This window comes from Macaca thibetana, chromosome X (assembly GCF_024542745.1).
Source record: "Macaca thibetana thibetana isolate TM-01 chromosome X, ASM2454274v1, whole genome shotgun sequence".
NCBI lineage: Eukaryota > Metazoa > Chordata > Mammalia > Primates > Cercopithecidae > Macaca > Macaca thibetana.
In genome coordinates this window covers 4,986,290-4,991,487 of record NC_065598.1, presented here as the reverse complement: position 1 = coordinate 4,991,487, position 5,198 = coordinate 4,986,290, and the positions used below count along the sequence as shown (strand labels likewise).

Here is a 5,198-nt window from a genome sequence, read left to right as displayed (position 1 = left end):
ATTTTATAATGTTGTATAGGTTTAATGACAGAATTTGTTTTCTTTTTTATTGTATAGCACCTTTTTTTTCCCAAGAAGGTCTTCAAAGAGGATATTATTCTTCATGTGTATGTATGAGAAAGTCATAAGAAGTTTTCATCTATTGGTTTTGAATTTTCTTTTATTACCATGAACATTTCTCAACTGATGCTTTAAAATTTATCCCCAGGAGTCTCTATAATAGAGCAATTACATTTGTCTTTCTATTTGTCCAGAGCCTAGACAGACTCTTCCTCCGCTTTATTCCTTTTTTTCCCCATGCAGAGACTAGAGAGAACTTGTGAAACTAGGCCTCATAAAACTTAAGAAATTAACACCAGATGGCCATGGATAGCCCCCCAATGTTCCCGGAACTCAAACAGAAAAACAATTCCAGGAATGTACATCAGGGGGTCCAGCCCTAAAGAGTTCTAGGAAAGTATCGCATGAGGTCCAGCCCTAAACCATTCCAGGAAAGAAACCCATAAGGTCAAGCCCCGACCAATCAGAACCAGACACCTTGCTCAGGCCATAGCCAGACCCAATCATCTTGCGCCTTAAGCTTTGTTTGAACTTCGCGCCAAAAGCTGTGTTTGAACTTGTGTTTGCCTATATAAACAGCCTGTAATAAGTGTTCGGGGTCCCAGGGGCCAACTTAGAGCTTGGGACCCTAGTGCGCTAGCAATAAATAACTCTCTGCTGTGAATCTCGTGTCGGTGATCCTTCGCGGTGACCCCTGCCCAGGAGGGAATCGAGAGTTCGGTTCCAACACTTGAAATGATCATTTAAAAAAATTACCCGCATTGAGTATTTTAGATGCATAAAACTACAAAATAGGAATTCTATTAAAAGATATTTTTGTTTACTTAAAATCCAGGTTTCAGGTTCTAAGTAGAAATGACTAATGAGTTAAATTTACTCTTAAATTCAAAGGACAATGTATTAGCCTGTTTTCACGCTGCTAATAAAGACATACACAAGACTAGGGAGGAAAAGATGTTTAATGAACTTACAGTTCCACGTGGCTGGGGAGGCTTCACAATCATGGCAGAAGGCAAGGAGGAGCAAGTCACATCTTACATGAATGGCGGCAGCCAAGGAGAGAGCTTGTGCAGGAAAACTGCCCTTTATAAAACCATCAGATGTCATGAGACTTGCTCACTATCGCGAGAGGAGCACAGGAAAGACTTGCCCCCGTGATTCAATTACCTCCAACCAGGTCCCTTCCACAACATGTAGAAATTCAAGATGAGAATTGGGTGGGGACATAGCCAAACCATATTAGACAAGTTCAGTGATAGATGAAAAGATAGATTCTCAAGATATGTACTGTAAATATAAGACTACAGAGATAGAACTCTATGCATAACTTTCTTCGCTCCCCCATTTTCATGTACTCCTCTTTCCTAAAAATGAGTGAGCCTCACTCAAGTATTTATAGACTTGGAATCTGGAATAACCTTTACCTAGGGATATCCTCCCATCAATTTCCACTGCAATCTAAATAAGCATGTAAACAAAGCAGTTGACCTCACAGTGTCCCTCCTATTACTGTTCTTAATTCAAGAATTGGGAGCCAAGCATGATGGCTCATGACTGTAATTCCAGCACTTTGGGAGGAGAAGAGGGAGGATTGCATGAAGCCAGGAGTTTGAGACCAGCTTGGGCAACATAGCAAGAGCACATCTCTACAAAACTTTGAAAAGAATTAGCCAGGTATGGCGGTGCACACTTGTAGTCCCAGCTACTCAGGAGGCTGAGACAGGAAGATCACTCAAGCCCAGCAGTTTGAGGCTGCAGTGAGCTGTGGCTAAGATTGTGCCACTGCACTCTAACTTGGGCAACAGAGTAAGATCCTGTTTAAAAAAAAAAAAAAAAGAAGATGACAAGGAACCTCACTTGTCAACCTTCAATAATGAGATTCAGTATATAAAATAAAGTGTAGAGTTTAGTCTAGTGCAAAGCTTGAGAATAGTCAGGTAGGACCTGCAGATTCTGAGAGAAGAGGGTCAGTGCCGCAAAGGGGAGAAGTTCAAGTTTCACTTACATAGGCTGAGACAAGGGTTTAGCAAGATTACAACATTTTTCATACAAGGTCAGTACATACATTATGGGAATGTGATTGGTTGCAGCTTGTGACCTGATGAGGAAGTTTGCTTTAACTTTAATTCTATCAGGAGGGGCAATGGTCTTCCAGGGGTCTTGTCTCTGGGGTCAATTTGATCTTTCTTAATCACTTACATTAAAAAAGCAGATGTTTCAGCTACATATTACATATTAGGGTGGGGTGGCTATGCCAATGGCACACCTGGTCCAACCAATCTTTCATGCCTGTGTAAATCAGATGCCGCCTCCTCAAGCTCATCTATAAAACTTCCTGCATTTCACCACAAACCTGGCAACCCATTTTTCTCCAGGACCCCTCTCTGCACAGAGAGCTCTCTCTTTCTTTTGCCTGTTAAATTTCTGCTCTTAACCTCACTCTGGTGAGTCTGCTTCAAGTTTTCTTTGGCCATGGGACGAGGAACCTCAGGTATTACCCCAGACGATGACGCCGCTTCATTAGCATGAGGGCTTCTATATATTTCTAGTCTTCCAGGAAGAACAGAGGCTGGCCACCCCACCCTAATCTTTTATTATGCAGATGAGTTGTCAACCTAGCTGGTGCCATGTTGCCTGTTCCTTTACTGCACAAGTGGTTGACAAAGAAAAGGGAAGATAGAGCCTCCATGTTGAATATGCCTGGCCCCCAGGTAGCCTTTTCCTATTGGCACAGCTGCCGGTATTTACCTGTGCAAGTTTTCAGCTTGCTTATCTGTGTCTGCAGCTCGATTTTTCAGGCTGCTCTTTGTTAGAAAAGAAATGATTTGGGAGCTGCTTTTTGTTAAAAGGATAATTCAAATATAAATTTAAAAAATAATAAATAAATAAATACATCACAGTCGAGAGTGGTCTGATAATTTACTTGATAGCACCTGTTCCTAGGGAGTTTAGCAAGACTGTGTCTTTTCTTATAGCCATAGACACCTAGGGAGTTGCTGTGCCAGCCAAGCCATGAGCCCTAGGCCCATAGGTAACTTTTTGTCTCCTTAATTTCAGGAACTATCTTATTAATAGTTTTAAATTGGTGTCTATTTTGGTCTGTCAAATCACACTTATGTCATTCACACAGAAAATATCCACAGTCATCAATAAAGCCATACAAATAAATAAGTTTGTTTCTAAAAAGAAATACATATATAAGAAAAAAATACACATTTGGATTCTAAAATATTGTTTTTCCTTTTTTCTTTTCTTTTTTTCTTTTTTGAGATGGAGTCTCTCTCTGTTGCCCAGGCTGGAGTGCAGTGGCACGATCTTGGCTCAATGCAACCTCTGCATCCCAGGCTCAAGCAATTCTCCTGCCTAGCCTCCTGAGTAGCTGGGACCACAGGCACAAGCCTCCAATGCCTGGCTAATTTTTGTATTTTTTTGTAGAAACAGGGTTGCACCATGTTGCCCAGGCTGGTCTCAAACTCCTGAGCTCAAAGTGATCTTATCTGCCTCAGCTTTCCGAAGTGCTGGAATTATAGCCATGAGTCACGGCACCCAGCTCAGATTTCACAATATCTCTTATGCATTAAAACTAAAATCACTCTTTTTGTTATTTGTCCCCCCTGCCAAAATTAACGAGAATGTATCCATTGCTAAGCCATGTGCCTTTATATTAGTGATTCTCAAATTGTAGTCCTAAGAGAAGCAAAAATAAGCCTTAGAATTAAAAAAATATGTATAAATTTTTGCATCTCAACCCAGACCCACAGAATTAGAAACTCTCTGAAATTAAGAATCTATAACTCTGTTTTATGTAGCCTTCTACCTATGCTGTTAGATAACTGTGATTTTACACTTGTCCTTAATGAGAGAAATTACAAGTGGTGGTTTTGGGCTGGCATGTAAACAATAGGAGAGAATTAATGATAGGTGGCATAAATGCAAAATGTAGTTACATAGAGAAAAATTCCAATGGTATCGTAAAGAGTGTGTTCTTAATTTTTCAGACAATAGGAAGTGTAGCATTTGGAACACTGAACCATAGTTTGCTGTTGTATCTCTTGACTTCCCTGCAGTCTGTGGTCACCAGCATCAGATTGTGAAGTCTCATTTATTTATCAAAATATTTCCTTAGGATTGACTTCAGCCTCTATTTCAATCATCTTTGATTAGAGTGTGATCATTTGTGTTGCTAACAGCAGCACTGCTTAGCTTCCTTCAGATTGAACACTTGCATTGTATCGTCTACAATTGCATTTTAATTCAGTCATACCTCCAAAGTGGTTTTGTTCCAGAACATTGCAATGGGGACAAGCACTGCAAACTTTAGACACATGAGGCCAAGCAACTGTGGTCCATCAGAGCTTCTGTGGTGACTGCAGTCCATCTGATGCAGGGCAGGAGAGCCCCAACATTGGGTGAGGTGGTGGTGTTAAATAGCAACTTTTATTGCAGCAGCAGTGCACAGCCGCCGCAGAGGTACTGCTCCTTGTAGAGCTGGGTTACCCTATAGGCAGTGCACCCAGAGTAGCAGCTCAGAGGCAGTTCTGCAGTCATATTTATGCCCACTTTTAATTATATGCAGATTAAGGGGCAGATTATGCAGAGGTTTCTAGAAAAAGGATGGTAACTTCCAGGTGGTTGGGACATTGCCATGGAAAGGGCTGGTAACTCCTCGGTGTTGCCATGGCAATGGTAAACGGGCATGGTACACTGGTGGGCGTGTCTTATAGAAAGCTGCTTTCACCCTGTCCCTGTGTTAGCTAGTCCTCCATTTGGTCCAGTGTGCAAGCCCCATCCTTGGAGTTGAGTCTGCCTCCTACCTCACATCCATGGTCTATGCTCTAGACCACTACATCCTAGGACGGAAGGATGCTCAATGTGTCTTGAAGTCTCCTTGGCTCTTCCATGCCCGGCTCTATAGGACATATTTCTAGAGCTGGACATCGTGCTCCAACGTCAGGAACTCCGCAGTTTTACATCTGTCTTCACCAACTGTTCAGTGTTGGTGGTAGAAATACTTCTCACAGAGCAGGACCACAACCTCAATCCAGAAAATCAGCGGACAAAAGCACAGGGAAAACACAACCCTCCCCGTGGGTATTTTGTGTACAGGGAAACTTCAACCCTTTACAAACATCTACTTT

General features: G+C 41.8%; 1 long non-coding RNA gene across 1 annotated transcript; it reads left to right on the top strand.

Annotated features, from left to right (window-relative positions):
• Positions 1–326: 326 nt before the first annotated feature.
• On the top strand, positions 327–724 carry LOC126945955 (uncharacterized). The gene is made up of 2 exons (XR_007722560.1): positions 327–431; positions 470–724. It is a non-coding gene; the product is annotated as an uncharacterized LOC126945955 (long non-coding RNA).
• The last annotated feature ends 4,474 nt before the right edge of the window (positions 725–5,198 follow it).